Source organism: Palaemon carinicauda, chromosome 20, assembly GCF_036898095.1.
Source record: "Palaemon carinicauda isolate YSFRI2023 chromosome 20, ASM3689809v2, whole genome shotgun sequence".
Classification (NCBI taxonomy): Eukaryota; Metazoa; Arthropoda; class Malacostraca; order Decapoda; family Palaemonidae; genus Palaemon; species Palaemon carinicauda.
In genome coordinates this window covers 90,278,911-90,297,735 of record NC_090744.1, presented here as the reverse complement: position 1 = coordinate 90,297,735, position 18,825 = coordinate 90,278,911, and the positions used below count along the sequence as shown (strand labels likewise).

Below are 18,825 nucleotides of genomic sequence, written 5' to 3'. Positions count from 1 at the left end.
ATATATATATATATATAACTTTTCAGTTGTGAATGTAGCAATAATCAAAAATTAAATAAATCTTAGTATACCAGAGTTGTAAAGAAATAATAATCGAAATGTCTGCTGCATTGCTATAAGGAATATTTTCCAATACAGTACAGTATTCATAAATAGATTTATGTGAAACGAAATATTGTAAAGTCATAGGTGAAACTTCAGTCATTATTTAAAAGGTTAGAATAATAAGGATAAACAACATTCTAACAGACTAATTGAAATACTTTATTTGATCATTCCGATATGGCCAACTATTGCATGGAAGCAATCCCTAATTTTCCTTGATGTTTCAGTCATTTCTTCTATTTAACATTGTTTGGTTTTTTAAATCGTTAATATCCCAGATATTAAAATCGAGTGCTTTTTCTTTATAAGATAGATTATATTATCCGGTTTTTATGTATAAAAATAGTATAAATAAAGCAAATGTTATTGCGTATTTAGATTTTTAAATTCCAAAATTATGTAATCAAAAGATGTAAAAAAAGAATGCTTCATGATGTATGGCTAAAAATACAGGCAACAACTCGAACCCGTGGTTAAAGGACCACCAGCTCTTCGCAATGATTGGCAGCAGTAATAAATGTGGTCTAGCGGAAGCACGCAACAGTTAGGCCCCTCTATACGGACATGAGTGGCTCCAGTAGGAGATTGTATTTCTGAAAGGAACGAATAGGTAAGATCAAATAAATGAGCAAAGTAAGCAACAGTAATCAATTATATAAATGATAAGGCAGAAAAACAAAATTTTTGAAGCTCTATTTACTTTTCGCTGATGTCAAGACGGCAAATGCCACTAAGAGCAGTGTTCTATGAAACATGGTTGAGGAGGTTTTCAATTCGGACCTGCAAAGATAGAGAGATAGAGAGGCTGTGAGATATAGTAATTATTGTCATTGGTTTTAGACTGAATTCTGTTCTTGTTTGACTACCTTTTTATATGAAGATATGAAACTGTCTGAAAGAGTTTCTGTTTCTTGGGCAGGTAAAATTGTGATCGATGCTAAAGACATTCAGAAACAGGTTTGATAACATCTTCTACAAATAGATGAAATAAATTTGCAATTCTTTACACATATAACTGTTGTTATCAGAAACAAATTATCAACATTAGAGGTGGAGTGATTGTATAGGTTTTCTAAAAGAAATAACTTTGCCAATAAAAATAATGAAACAACTGAGCCGGTTCCAAAAGCAGCAGTAGGAAAAGTAAAATGCATGAAAGCAAGCAAAGCAGTGGGAAAAGACGGTCTAAAAACTAGAGATTTCATAACGGTAAAACTCTCTGAACTTTACACCAAATGTCTGTAAGAATGCTCTATACCTACAGCTTGGAAAAACTTTATCTATTACAATATTTCACAAAAAGGGAAACACCCGAAAAATCACAGATCAATAAGTTCACTAAGGTCATATTAGGGTGAATAGATGAACAGCTGAACTTTAATCAACCAAGAGAGCAGGTACGCTTTGGAAGTGGGTATTCAACAACTGACCATATTCACGTACTACATAGTGGTTTTCCATACTCTGTTGGAAAAATCAAGAGTATGGAAAACCACTATGTATGGCATTAATAGACTTTGACAAAACCTTTTGTCCTGTCATAACTGTAATGGAAACACTTTAAAGACAAGGAATACAGGAATCTTATGTTAGAACACTTGAGGATATCAATATAGGAAGAAGAAAAATCCTAAAACTACAGAAATATAGTGTGAAATTTTTGATGACCCTATCTCTCCTAAATTGTTCACATCGTGTATAAAAGGTTTTAAGAATTTAAATTGAGAAAATGTAGGAATTAACATTAATGGGAAATACCTTAGCAACTAAAGATTTCCAAACGACATAGTTGTATTAATTGAATCCTGGGTGCATTTGCACAGATGATAGAAGATTTGAATAGAGAAGGCAGAAATATAGAACTGAAAATGAATATGAGTATAATAAGATAATATTCAATGAAAATGCAAAGATATCATATAATGATTAAAGGCAAACCTCTAGATATTGTCGATGAGTATACGTAGTTAGGGCAGTCAGTAAGTATTTCCTCAGTACATGAGGCCGATATAAAAATAGGCATAAGCACAGGATGAAATAATTTTGATAAAAAAAAACGTGATTATGAAAAGTAAAATGCTACAATCTTTAAAAAGAAAAGTATTTAATCAGATAGTCCTCCCAGCACTAACTCAAGCATCAGAAACTTGGAGCCTTACTAAATCCTTATAACATTAGCTAGTTACAACTCAAAGAACTATGGAAAGAATAACATTGGGAATAACACTAAGAGACAGAAAAAGAGCAACATAGATACAAGAGCAAACTAAATTAGAGGATATTCTATGAACAAGTAAGAAAAAGAAATGGACTTGGGCAGGACATATGATGAGAATAACAGATAACATATGGACATTAAGAATAACAGAATGGGTCCCTAAAATTTGCAAATGAAGCAGGGGAAGGAAAAGAAGACAATGGATTAACGTGCTAAAGAAAAATTATGCATAGATGTCATTGAAAGACCATGAAAAGATGTGAGTAGGAGTTCATGTCTCAGGCCTTTGACCTGCAGTAGACAATTACGGCTGATGATGATGATAATGATGATGATGATTGATATATATATATATATATATATATATATATATATATATATATATGTATATATATATATATATATATATATATATATATATATATATATATATATATATTTATCATCATCATCCACACCCATTATGATTAAAGTGCATAGATCTTTGCTACAAAAACTTCATCTAAACATTTAACGATTATTTCTTTAAATACGGTAACAATGATTTTCTATTATCAAGAACTCGTGACATTTAAAAATAATATTTCGATGCCTAAACTTCTAATTCAATCCAACTTACGACCATGTTTTGTGTCTTGCAGGAGGAGGAGACAAAGTACGAAGTACTGTCCTGAAAGACGCTACGTCAAGATCTGAGAAGCTCAGAAGTCGCATTGACCCACGTTCTTGGCAAATCAGCGCACCATTGCCTCACCTCCTAAGAGCACGTCAGCTCACAACGTAAAAGGGTCATGAAACCATATTTGTGCACCATCCTTACCGTTAGGGTTCAAGAGCCAAAGATATTTATTCTCTCTCTCTCTCTCTCTCTCTCTCTCTCTCTCTCTCTCTCTCTCTCTCTCTCTCTCTCTCTCTATATATATATATATATATATATATATATATATATATGTGTGTGTGTGTATATATATACATACATATATATATATATATATATATATATATATATATATATATTTATAAATGTATATATAAATAGATATATATATATATATATATATATATATATATATATATATATATATATACATATATATGCATATATATATGTATATATATATTTATATATATATATATATATATATATATATATATGTTTATATATATAAATATATGTGTATATTTATATTTATATATATATATATATATATATATATATATATACATATATATAAATTTATATATATATAGTTATATATATTTATATTTATATATACGTATATATATATATATATATATATATATATATATATATATATATATATATTATGTATTGTTCCCTGCTCTGGGCACTAGCAAAAAATATATTATACGATTATGACTCACGAAGTCTGGGCATTAAAATAAATATACTCTAATCTGGCTGCTTACTGGGAACCAAACATATAATATCATATATATTACGACTGGCAAGTTAATTAAACTTCTCGGATTCCAAACATCCTTGTTTGCTTTTACATTCAAACTGTTGCACTTTAAAACATTAATACCCGAATTCTGAGACCGTTAAATAACTCCCAGACAGCAATATATAAAACACTGAATATCCAAAGGTCTCTTAAGCACACTTAAAACTAAAGTGGGTTATTGCCTTAAGTATTATTAACACTTATCTCATTTTCACTGTAGTTCTTAACAGGAATACGAGCAGAAGCTGGTACTAAATAATGGCTACTAATGACTCAGCAGATAAACCTTTAGGCTCTCCAAAACACCCATCCTTAGCTCACAAGGATGGTGAGGTTACAGCATCCAAAGGAACTAATGGGTTTGGGCGGGACTCGAACCAGTTTGGTGCTCACCAGGCAAGGACGTTACCAACAGACCTCTACAATATCTGAGGTCTTTGTTCTGCTGTGAACTAATAATGTCTGATGCTGATGATGATGATGATGATATATATATATATATATATATATATATATATATATATATATATATATATATATATGTATATATATATATATATATATATATATATATATATATATATATATAACGTTTTCTCTTCTTTCCCTTGCATCGTATGCAATATATAGGGACCCATTTTGTTTTTCTTCTTATCCATTTAATATCTGTCATTCTCATTATATATCCTGCCCATGTTCATTTCTTTTCTTAAATGTTTTTTAATTCCCAGTACTTTGGTTAGCTCTCGTATTAATGCTGCTCTTTCTCTGTCTCTTTATTCTTCCCATAGATTTTTGAGTTTTAACTAGCTTATGTTCTAACGATTTAGTAAGGCTCCAAGTTTTTCATGAATAAGTTAATACTGATAGGAGGGTTGGCGGCAAGAAAGGCATCCGGCTATGAAAAATTAGCCAAAACCAATATGGCCAGCGGAGATTGTGAGATTAGAATTAATGCTAGGGCGTTCCCCGTAGTACAAGTAGAGATCAGTCTCCTCGGTGTATGCTTTTTGCTGATGAGATTAAACTGCGTAGCACTAGGCGAGAGGTAGTAGAAGAGAAACTGGAGGAGTGGAGAAGAGAAATGGAAAATAGAGGACTGAAGATCAGCAGGAAAATGACAGAGTATTTGAGATTGAAAAATCGGGAGAATGGGGAAGTTAGTTTACAAGGAGAGAGATTGAAAAGAGTTGAAAATTTCAAGTATTTAGGATCAACAGTTGCAGAGGATGGTGATCTGGGGGCACATATAAACCACAGAATACAAACAGGATGGAAGAATTGAAAAAAAGTGTGTGGAGTACTATGGGACAGGAAAATAGGGATTAAGTTGAAAGGTAAAGTACACAGGACAGTAGTGAGACCGGCAATCATGTATGGAGCGGAGACGTGGGCAATAAAGAAGACAGAAGAGAAGAAGCTGGATGTGGCAGAGATGAGAATGTTGAGATGGATATGTGGGGTGACAAGAAGATATAAGATGCGGAGTGAAGTAATTAGGGGTACCACAGGAGTTAGAAAACTATCAGATAAGATCCAAGAAAGTAGACTGAGGTGGTATGGTCATGTCATGAGAAGAGATGAACAGTATATTGGGAGGAGAGCGATGGAAATGGAGGTACAGGGAACGAGAAGGAGAGGGAGACCAAAGTGAAGGTGGATGAACTGTATCAAAGATGACCTTCGATCAAAAGGATTAACCGGTGATGAAGTGTGGGACAGAGGTAGATGGAGAACGCTGGCCAGAATCATCAACCCCGCATAAAAGTGGGAAAAGATGCTGACAAAGAAGAAGAAGAATAAGAACAATTTACGTTTCATAATCTCATTTTGTTTACGAAAAGCTCTCCATCTCTTGCTTATCTTTCTTTTAATTTTGGTCTCAAAGAGGTATGGAAAGACTAATGATGGGAATAACACTAAGGCACAGATAAAGAGCAAAATTGATATGGGAGTAAACTAAAGTAGAAGATATTCTAACAAAATGTAACAAAAGGAAATGGACAAGGGCAAGACATATAATGAGAATAGATGGATATTAAGAATATCATAATTGGACCCTGAATATTGCAAAAGAAGCTGGGGGTAGCAACAGAAGACATTATATTGACGATCTAAGAAAACTTGCGGGTATAGACTGACAAAAAAACACCATGAAAATAAGGCTGGTGATGATGATGATGATGATGATGATATCAATCAATGTAAAAATCAACCAAAATAGCATTTAACATGGAATTCTACTTTTGGGAATGTATATCCACTGGAAATAATTTAAATAATTTTCCAGGGGATATACATTCTCAAAGGTAGAATTCGATATTAAATGTGATTGCAGTTGATATATATATATATATATATATATATATATATATATATATATATATATATATATATATATACATTTATATATATACAGTATATATATAAATATATATATACACACATATATATATATATATATATATATATATATATTTATATATATATATATATATATATATATATATATGTAAATATATATATATATATATATATATATATATATATGTATATATATATATATATATATATATATATATATACATATTTATATATATACAGTATATATATAAATATACATATATACACACACACATATATACATATATATATATATATATATATATATATATATATATATATATATATATACTGTATATATATATATGTAAATATATGTATATATATATATATATATATATATATATATATATATATATAAATGCCCATTTCTGAGTAGGGGTACCTTAGTGTGGTAAAGAGGTTTGTGTATTACCATGACCATCAAAGCTGTACTAATCAAGACCATCCATATTAAGTTGGTTAGCTGTGAGCGATCAGACTAAAGTCTCTCACCATCACAAATCCGCAATGTCCAGTGGGGTGATGAAAGGGCCAAACCCTACACATGAATATAGGAGAGCCGGACAGAATCCCCAAAGCCATAAACCTGACAGCCACAAACCCGAAGCTAGAATCTAGACACGTCCGGTTACAACACACCCAAAATCCCGACAGCCATAATCCCTACAAATGGTTTTCTTCCCAACCGCCACCGTCCAGCAGTCAAACTGAGTTTGTCAGAATTAGACGTCAAAGGGTCGAGCTATGATCGACTAGGTTCACAACTAATTAAAACATTCGATGGCATTCTATAAGTAAAAGTGGGTAACTGTTTATGCTAAATACTCCTGAATAAAAATTAATAAGTTTACTAAATTATTAATGAAGATAAATTTTGGGCTATTCCACGAAGATAATCTGAAACCTTTTGATTTTTACGTTCACTAGCCGCTAGAGTGAATAAGTTTTGAGATTGTTATTTGTTTGCATGGTGGCAGTAAAATATTTCCTTGCAGACACTGTTCAACTGTTGCTCTTATGAGCAATCAAACATATGTTCTTAAAGTTTTGACAAATTTGTTTTGTTCGTGTAATATTTCATGATACTTTATATATTTTTTTACTCTTTTTCTGCTAAGGCTAATATTAGTTTTCATTGAATGATATTGATTTTTAAAAGAAGATTCACGTTTAATGTAGATTTCCACATCATCCCAAGAATGAATGAATATCCTTTACTTTTCAATTTGGTTAAACTTGGTAATAAATTATTGTCATTTGCAGTCTAGCAATCTAAGCAGGTTTCACAACACATTAATTTCTTCAATTTATGAACAATGAATCCTGCAATATATGGTACAATACTTCTCAGTTTGTACCTTAATGACCACTAAATGAAAAGAGAAAACAATCTGACCAGCTTAATACCTACGGAATATCCGCCACCTCGTAGCAAACTAATCATGTTCTTATCTGAGAAAAGTTGACATCTAAATCTTATCATTTTAATTATTTTGATTACTTCCTATCTACATAATGTATATTCTCTGTAAAATACACTGGAATCATTTGCAATCACTTTCAAGTTTGAAATATAGTACTCTTCCTCTATAATAAGCTCTCTCTCTCTCTCTCTCTCTCTCTCTCTCTCTCTCTCTCTCTCTCTCTCTCTCTCTCTCTCTCTCTCTCTTTTATTTGGCTATGTATTATATGGTCTAGTTTCACACGCGCACACCCTGTGTGGCTCTGATCGACCTGGGATTGTAAATTTTCCAAGGTTTCAATTTGCTTTTTATTGACCACTTGGAATAAAACTAGATGAAAAGGAAACTCTATCGGGATATTTGTCCCACCTTTAACATCTTAATCCATCCCCTGTTTCAGTACTTCTGATTATAAGGAGAAAACAAACTGTCGAGATTACGGCTGTCAGGATTTTGGGTATGTCGGTAACCTGGCGTGTCGAGATTTTGGCGGTCGGGATGGTTTCTGGGTGTCTGGATTATAGCAGTCGGGACTGTGGCCCAGCCCCGAATATAGATATGTCTGACAGAGCCTTTGTCCTGCAGTGGACTAGAGGCGGCTGCTTTCTGTTGTTTGTATGTATATATATATATATATATATATATATATATATATATATATATATATATATATTTATATATATATATATATATATATATATATATATATATATATATATATATATATATATATATATATATTTATATATATATATAGTTTATATGTCTGCGTGTGTATAATTTTTCTTAATCTATCAATTTATATAAAAAAATAAAAGAAATCAAAATAAATAAATTACAAGGCATGCGAGCAAGGCTAATTGTACCCTTATTGACCAAAAGTGTCTTTCATGTGGTTTTTTAAAGCTATCTTTATTGTAAAATACAAAGTTTGGAGAATATATGATGTGTTTCAAGAATCCTTTATTCACATAATCTCCATGAATTCGAATTAACTAACATATTAGTTAAAAAAAGAAAATTTATTAAGTGACTTCCAATATAATTTAAAATTTCAGAAACTTTTTGAATTATGATAAAATTCATGGATTGTGTAATTCCAAGACTTTTGGAACATTTGGGTTATATTCTAGTTGTTTCATCTCCCGTCTTATCATGAATGGGTAAAATTTGCCTATTTTACCTTGCGTCTCACCTCTACTTTGGGTAGGTAAGATTTTAAACTCTGTTCTTTAGATTTCAAAAGAAACCTCCTAGATCTGTTGAATCCAAATCTTGCGTCACTGTCCTTAGCAAGTATTTTGAAATGTAGTGATTTTTCTCAGGCTTGTCTCTAACTGGCAACAAAACAAGATAGTTGTTTAGCTTCCTTGGAAATAACCCAGATACCTTTAAGTACAAAAGTGTCAGGTTGGGGACAATCTTATCTTTATCATTGTTTCTTTCTTCGCAATCGTCCTTGAGATAAAAACTGTGCGGTGAGTTTCATAACCAGTCGCCCATGGAAGCATCGGACATTTGCAGACAGACAAATAAAAACACACGAGAAAAGCAGAACGAAAATTGAAGAGTAGGAAATGATTTTCATTTGCATCCAGCTCTGCGAGCCAAGATTGTCTTCAAGGGAGGAGCTAGGGAGGGAGGGAAGATGGAGAACTCTGAGGGTAACCAACATTGCCAGAGGTCGAGGCAAACACTGGTTCCCTGACTTTATAATCAGGATTTACTGCGTTGCCTTCATATCCGTTTTTTTTTTTTTTTTTTTCCAACGTCTTCTCCAACTTCTTTGAACATGACCAAAATTATACTATTAATTGGTCGTGTACAAAGAAATTGGTTTATTCCAAGAATTTATTAGAAAGAAATATAATCGCGTATAGCTTTATAAAAGAAAATACTGATAATAATTCTAATGTATGATATACACAAACTGGGTGCATTTATATAAAAAGAAATCTACAAACATCATGAATTTCAATTTCTTTAAACAGGCCTAACCTTATTGAGTGACACATTAGCGAATCATGGCTAGATTGTGGCTAGAGTCTCTCATTTAGCACACGTGGTTCCCAGGTGAAAGGTACATCTCGAGCCTTATTGGCTTTTTTTTTCTTTTCTTCTTTTTTGCACACACTCGTTTGTAACGCTGTTAATAATAGGCTACCAGGCAATAGGAGTCCCCTGCAAGGCTACCCCCCCCCCCCCCTACCAATCCCAACGACCATTGCATAATGAATTCTTTTTTTTTTCTTCTTCACATGCCTTTTATGGGAAGCTGAGTGGTAACAGTGTAACAAGTGTAATGCAATGTGTCATTTTTACTTATTTTCATGGGTACTCTCACCCGCAACAGCTGTCTTGAAAAAAATACGTAAAACGATATATGTCATCATATCTTTGGTTTTAATTATCATAGAATCATTATCTTGGTACCTAAAAGCATGTTTGTTTAGATTAAGGAATCCATCGGTGGACATTTTAGTTATCCATGATTGACCATTCTTAAGATATTTGAGAATTCAATTGCAAAAACTCATGTTTTATAACTGACATGTAATATTTCTGTATTCATTTTTCTATCTTCAGTTTAAGGGGCAAAAAACTTACACATAATATTAAATTGTGTCATTTAACATTGTCTAACTTCATTTCTTGTGTTAGAAGAGGACTAAGAGTGAAGTATGTCAGTTAGTGAGAGGACTGATTCTACGTCTGGTGGACCTCCTAGAAATGGAGGAGGATTAGCAGTATTACATCAACATGTCTGAGTGAACTAGGAGTAATTCCTGTGCCTGAATTGAAAACAGACAAGTATTGTGAAACTAAACTAAACTCTTTTCTTCCACAGAAAGTGCATAGGAAATATTTAATTAATTAAAGGAAATAAAAATTAGATTTACTGAGACGTTAACTTCAACATACCGAATGACAGATATGTAATTAAATCATCGTTTCATGGTTATCACAGAGAATACTATAAGAAAATAGAGGAACAAATATGCTATTTAGGACCAAGAGAACATCTAGAGAATGTATAATCTTCACCCCTGATTGTATATTCTGTAACTCTGATATAGAAGGTAAAAGTAAGGGCACGTTGGATAACTCAAGGTGTTTGTCGGTTTGAATTTGGAGGATGACAAGACCTGAACCAGTCATCTAAGTTGAGGATATATATATTTATATATATACATATATGTATATATATATATATATATATATATATATATATATATATTTATATTTATATACATAAATATATATATATATATATTTATATATAACACAAAGTACAATAGAAAATCATACCATGTTCAAGATCCTAAGAGTTGGTGAAGTAACAATAACAGAGAAAAAGACAACTGGTATTGGGAGAGACTAACAGATTTGCTTTCAACAAAGTCTGTGAGGCCATAGGACAAGAGGTTTTCATCAGCAATAGAATGTTGACACTTTGTGATCTGAAGGAACTATACATAGCATAACAAATAAAAATAGTTCCCCAGTCTAGAATATAGATCCGCAAAACTTAAAGACAAACTCCAGAATCATCACAAGTATTTATATGCACTGAGTGAAGGCGGACCACAGTACCACAGATACATCAAGTACAATAGTAGCATGAGCATAGATGAAGCAGACATATTTACTTGGGTCATCTAATATAATCAGAGAATCGGGGATGGAGCTACAATTGTGTCATCAACAGAAGCTTTAAAGAAACCAATGAGCTGAGGTGGCCTCCTAAATTTCTTGATTTGGAATGTAATGCAAAGATAACAAACGGAATTTCAAATTTTTCTAACCACTATCTTCACAAAAGAGTGTTACCAAAACACCGAAGATTCAGCGACTGATATTATCAATTGGACAAGACATTTGCCATGCTGCAACTTATGTTTGTGAAGTGGCCAAAACATATTTTCTTGAGTATGACTCTGAGGCACCTCTGTAGGAGTGAACAACTTGCAACTGTTCTCTACAGAATGGGGAACTTTGAGAATTACTGCTACACCTTGGAGATAAAGACAGGCTTAGCTAAAGTAGTTACAGAATTCTACACTTCTCTCTACTAAAATTGTTAAAATTCCACAATCCAAGTCTGTGTTCCACTCAGAGTTCGATACTTTCGATCAGCTTCTGAATACGATTACTGGAAAGGATTATGATCATATAGCACATGGAATAATACTGCAATACATTGCAGGGCCTTCAAAGTCTCATATTTGTCTCCGTGTTGAAATGCCATCAATAGAAAGAACTAAAGAACGTACTCTTCATCTTGAGACTGCAGAATGGCCAGATTGTTACATGACAGTACACCAAAACCCCAAACTAACTAACACTCGTGTGACATATCCAGGTCTTGAGGATTCATTCAATGATGTTATCCTACACCAAATGTTTTGGATCCTAGCCAGGATAAATGGCCAGTCCACGCAAATGCTAATTTCACCACATTCGACATAGGAGTGTGTATGAAGGCATATCCTTTCACATGAAATAACCCTGATTGGTACCAACGCCATATGATACTCATAGGAACATTCCATCACCAATGTGCATTCATAAAGATTTTGGATAAAAAGATGGATGTGAATGGTTTCTTAGATATCCTACTTGAAGCTAGTCTCACTGGATCAAGTTCACTGCAAAGTGTTCTTTCGGGACAACATTATGACTTGGCACATCACTATCACAAAGTTGTAACAGGGGCATTAGAACAACTTATCATGAGGCAGTACCAAGAGGGTTAGAAACTTAACTCTTGCAAGATGGTCAGAACATTTCATTGATGTTGTAACAAAATGCTTTCCCAATACCCATCCAAATGTCGGCCATTTTTATTGTTCGTGGAGAAAGGGGGAAGGAAAATGGAGTGGTGAATCAAGTAATTATCCTATGTATAATTTCCTCCTAGTGAAGTAGGGAATACGTTGTCCAGATCCTCCCGTTTTAGTGCTCAGTATTTTGATGGAATGATGAAAAGACTCATCAGATTTTTTTTCCATAATGGTCGACTAACAACTAGGTACACAATTCAATCTTTTGAAGGATAGAAGGCACATTCATTTGTCCATACTTTTCCCAAGTGGTGCATAATAAAAACATCATACAAGTCACCACACAGAGCCTAATCTGCGAATGCACCAGGTCACGCATGCATACAAATTAAGTATAACGGCCAAGGCTGCACACAGACATTGTTCAGCTTATTCTTTTTTCTAAACAAACGAGCAATGCATTGAATTTCATTTATCTGTTTATCAGAATAACATTTTCTATTGTGAGTAAGTCCACACTTAATGCCTTGGTGTTACCATTGCTTCACATTTGCAAAAAGAAGATCATAAACCCTATTTAGCTTAACAAATCAAGATTTTTTTGTATTTTGATAAATCAAATTTTATTTGGGTTAAACACTATAGAGGATATTCTCTATGTACGTTTTTTATATAAAGTTTATTTTGATTATTTATAGATTCTCTATTTTTGCCTAAAAATTCAAGTGCAAACAGCGACACCAGATGTATGGAAAGAATCTTTTAGGAACAATTATTTTCTGGAGTGCAGGTATATTTTATATGAGGTAGGGAAGTTCGATCAGTAAACGGAGTTCCCTTGTATGGAATAAATACTGCAATAAATAAACATTAACAGGCACTAGGGACGCAAATGGAAAAGGAACAAACGATCCTATGATTACATGAGACTGATTATGTATCAGCATTAACAAGAAGCAAGACAAAAGTGAAGAGGAATCCAAATAAGGAACAACAACCGAGAAGTAGGAAGGTTTCTTCTTTAGTGGCAGGGGTGTGGGGCTGGGGGCCGAAGAAGAGGGAGAGGGAGGGAAGTTCTGGCGGAATCTGGCATTGTTGGGAGGCATCTAGAAGACAATTGTGACGTATTTACAAATAGTTCTATTGTTTGTATATAAGACCTGTATACATAAAATGATGAATGATGAAAATAGGGAAGACCAAAGTTAATGCAGTAAAATTAAAGGCAGTTCACACAGACACGCACACAGACAAACACTCACACACACACACACACACACACACACACACACATATATATATATATATATATATATATATATATATATATATATATATATATATATATAAATAAATATTTAAACGTATACATATATACATAAATACACACACACACATATATATATATATATATATATATATATACATATATATATATATATATATATATGTATATATATATATATATATATATATATATATATATATATATATATATATATATCAAATAAATACCCAATATATATATATATATATATATATATATATATAATATGTATATATATAGGCTATATTTATGTATATGTACGTATATATATGCATATATATATATATATATATATATATATATATATATATATATGTATGTATGTATGTATGTATGTATATATATATATGTATATATATATATATACATATATATATATATATATATATATATATATTTATATACATATATATATATATATATATATATATGTATGTGTATATATATATATATATATATATATATATATATATATATATATATATATATACTGTATATATATAATATATATATGTATATATATATATATATATATATATATATATATATATATATAAAACTATATTTTATATGTGTGTGTGTGTGTGTGTGTGTGTGTGCATTGAATTTAGTCTTCTCCTTTTTCTTGTAGAAACTTTGACCACTTCTATGCTCGAAGTTCCAAAGATGAAAAAATATCGCAAATTTAAATAGTATTTTTTAATTAAAGTGAGCTTTCAGAATGTGTTCCGCTCATAATCAGGCTAAACTAAACAACCGTCATCGTTTCATGTCTAAAGTTCTTATATACAAGTAATAGAACTATTTTAAATAGGACACAATTGCCTGCTAGACGCCTCCCAACAATGCCGGACTCTATAACTTCCCTCCTTCACCCCCTTGCTTGGGCCGCACCCTTGACAGCCGAAGAAGAAACCTGCCTATTTCTTGGCTGTCCTTCCTTATTTGGATTCACTTGTATTTTTGTTTTGCTTCTTATTAATGCCGATGTATAATCAGTTTTTTGTAATTATAGAACCGTTTGCCCCTCTTCAATTTTCTTTCATGCTGTGTCTCATAACTTAGTTTATGATAATATTTGTTCAATATACGAGGAACTCCTTTTACTGATAGATATGTTTTTATCTTCTCGCCTTTGTTTAGGTTTCTTGTGTTTATTATATTGTACATTCAATGTATTATTCTTCGGGAGAGACATTTCCTACACTGAAAATTTAGTTCCTTTTCTATACTTAACCATATTTTTGAAACATTATAATTTAGAATTTTCTTTTGTTATTGACAGAAATTTCCTCCTTATCGGTGTTTTTCTCAGCCTTTTATTTTTGCTTGACATTAATGACAACACATATAAAAGTTCAATTCTTACTCTTCCAATTTTATTGCTTCTTTGTGTTGTGGTCCGGTCTTGTTGTGCTTCATTCTATTTTCAATGTTTCGATTATTCTCGCAAATCCTTTTCTTAACATAAAATGTTCGTCGTCTTTCAAGCGATATATTAATTTGTTTGGTTGTGCCAAAGTATGTAATGTTACCTTTGTTTTCTTATCTGTGTGTGAGAAGAAGATAAGAAAAAAGGAAAAAGAGGACGGAATGTGCTTTAACAACATAGGTCGTAGGCCGACCTTGAAAATTTCTTGCTTCACGGTGGCTGGTGATTTTTTTACTTGAAACTACTGAAATTTCTGAGTCGAAACTAAGAGGAAATTGATAGATATGTATATACCAATGTATGTCATAAGATAATACATTTATATATATATATATATATATATATATATATATATATATATATATATATATATATATATATATATATATGGGTCTTCCAACTCTTCTATTGCCTTGTGGAGCCCATTTGAAAGTTGGGTGAAATAATCTCTATTGGGAAGTGCGAAGTGCATGCCTAAACCATCTCCATCTACCCCTCACCACGGTCTCATCCACATATGGCACTCGAGTAATCTCTCTTATAGTTTCATTTCTATTCCTGCCCTGCCATTTAACTCCAACTATTCTTCTGAGGGCTTTATTCTTAAATCTACAAAATCTGTTGGATATTGTTTCATTGTTATACCGCGACTCATACACACACAGTAACACCGATCTCATTAAACTGATATATAGCTTGGGTTTTATATGTTATTCAAGGCGATTTGATTTCCAAATTTTACTTAACCTAGCCAGTCTTTCAGTCTTTCATTAAACTCCAGTTCTAAAGACCCTATATTAGAGATCATTGCTTCTAAATATCTAAATGATTCTACCTCATTAATTATTTCTCATTCCCATGATATTTCTTCTTCCATCGCTTATTCTGTTCTCATCCTCTCTGTCTTTCTTCTATTTATCTCAAAAACAATCAACCTCATGGGATATTTCATGCATTCTGATGAGGAAGCTTTGCAAGTCCTGTGACATTTTGCTAATAAGGACAGCGTCAACAGCAAACTCTAGGTCCCTTAACATCCTGATACCAATCCAGTCCAATCCTTCTCCGTCATCCCCAACTGTTTTATGCACGACAAAATCCGTGAGGATGATGAACAACATAGGTGACAACATATTCCTTTGGAGTACTCCACTGTTAATGGAAATTTATTTGATAAGACTCCATTAACATTAACTTTGTACTTGCTATGCTCATAAACAGACTTAATCAAACTTACATATTTAAGAGGAACGCCAAAATAACACAAGACTGTCCACAAAATTTGCCGTTGCACACTATCAAAGACTTTTTCATCGTCCCCAAATGCCATCAAACGTAGATTTCTATGTTCTACACATTAATGTACAATGCCTTAAAATGAAAATGTGGTCAGAGCAACTTCTACCTTTTCTAAATCCTACTTGTTCATCTCTCAGCTTTCTATCAATCTTTCTCTCTATTCTCTTTAGAATAAGCATACTTTATATTTTCATGACAACTGACGTAAGTGTTATGCCTCTGTAATTATTACAATTAGTTAGATCTCCTTTTTTTGCCATTTTGAAAACCTCTCCAAGCTCCCGTTCATCAGGTTTTATCTCTTTATGCCACTTTTTACAAAATAGTCTTGTAATTATATATATAAGTGACACTGTCTGTGTATTTGTTTGTGAAACTGACGGTCTCAAACTATTTCTCGCCCTTATATAAAGTTTGTGTATGTCAATTCTGCTAATTAATAAAGGATTCCCTGTGATCCTGGGAATGCCAGGGCCAACCAGAGTTCATGTTCAAGGTTCTGGCTGAGCGCGGAGAATCCAGGGAGGGTCAATTTTTTCCTTGAGTCTCTATAAAGTGTTGCTAACCGGATAAACTTCTCATTTGTATGCATTATCATCAAGGATGTAATAAAAATGGCCGAATACATCATATCCTATTTTAAACGCTTTTATTACAACGTTACTGTTGATGTAAAGGCAGTTTATGGAACCCTACTAATAAATGCAGCATCTTCGGAAAAAGGAAAAAGAAGGCCGATCATATGTGGAATATTAATTATAATTCATTTACCAGAATGAAAATGATGATAAGAGTTTGAAGGTTTATAGGTTGCTCATGAAGGGCAGAGGCAAGGGACAGGACAATGTTCGAGAACGGACTAAATATGTATACGATCAGTGCCCAACGCCCCTGTCCCTCAAGCTAGGACCAAGGAGGTCCAGGTAATGTCTGATGATGACTCAGCAGATAAACCTATAGACTCCTCCAAGTCCCCTGTATACCTCAAAAGGATAGTGTTGTTGCAGATACTACATGAAACTATTGAACCTGAGAGGGTTTCGAACTCCCAATCAATTGATTGCCAGGTAGGGACGTTTCCAGTAAGTTATCACAACTTAGAAGAAGCACGACCAGATACTTGTAAAACCCTTGTGGACGAGAACAATGTATAAATACGAAAAAGAAATAAAATTTAATGCAACCAGCAGCAATTTATGATTATTAGCTCAAAGATAAGAGACGGATGCTAATGTTTTCCGTTTAATAATAGACAACTACCTTTAGCAAAATATTTACTGAGATTTTCATTCATCCATGATTTAGATAATTTCAAAGGAGATGAGAGGAGCAAGGACTTTTTCTATTTTAAAGGGGGAATGTAGAGCTAATTCGCATCACATCCAGTCAAGAAGATAGACATCCAATACATTAACTCTATTTTATAAATGTAGACAAATAAAAAGGATTGCTAAAGAAGAAATTAAAAAGGAAATAAACGATAATATGACCAACTAAAGAGTCAAGAATTTTGGTATATACCTGAACAAGATGACGAAGTTGAGATTCATGGAAGGTAAGGGTACACTCGGATAAATAGAGGTATTTAGAGCAAGAAAGGCCATTGTAACAATCAAGACTAAGCTTGACGAGTAAAACTTTTAGAGTGATGCTACAACAATAAATGAAGACGAATGAAGATGCCAGGTATTTAGCATAGAGGAGGAAAACACAGAGTAAACATTTACTTCAAAAATGCTTCAGAGAGCTCATTTAAAAGTCTTCCGTCATCAGGAATTAGAATGTCCAACAAAGGAAGGGATTTCTTACATTATAACGATAATAGAGATAAGGGAAATGTACTTATATATATATATATATATATATATATATATATATATATGTGTGTGTGTGTGTGTGTGTGTGTGTGTGTGTGTGTGTGTGTGTGTGTTTAGGTATGTATCTGCGTGCGTATATGTGTTTTAGCTTCTCAATTGTTAAGTACTAATCAGAGATAAAATAAATCACAGAATAATAGAGTTGTACAGATGAAATAATTGAAATTTGTACTGTATTGCAATAAGCAGTTTTATCCAATAAAGTATATATAAACATATTTGTGTAAAACAATATTTTTGATAGTTTTAACTTTCACCCGTTATTTAGGAATTCAGAGTAATAAGCATATCAACACCCCAACACACTAATCGTGATATTTTATTTGATAATATTGATATGAACAACAATCGCATGGAAGTACTTTGTTTCCTTAGAATTGCGTATTTTGGTTCTTCAAGAGAAAAAAACGTTTTTGTTTGGTTATAAGATATGAAAAAAAAGGCA

At 32.4% G+C, this 18,825-nt stretch overlaps 1 long non-coding RNA gene across 1 annotated transcript; it reads right to left on the bottom strand.

Moving 5' to 3' along the window:
* Positions 1–365: 365 nt before the first annotated feature.
* Positions 366–3,024, bottom strand: LOC137659526 (uncharacterized). Its single transcript, XR_011047567.1, has 3 exons — positions 2,943–3,024; positions 806–885; positions 366–698 (listed from the first exon to the last, which is right to left on the bottom strand). It is a non-coding gene; the product is annotated as an uncharacterized lncRNA (long non-coding RNA).
* Between the last annotated feature and the right edge of the window lie 15,801 nt (positions 3,025–18,825).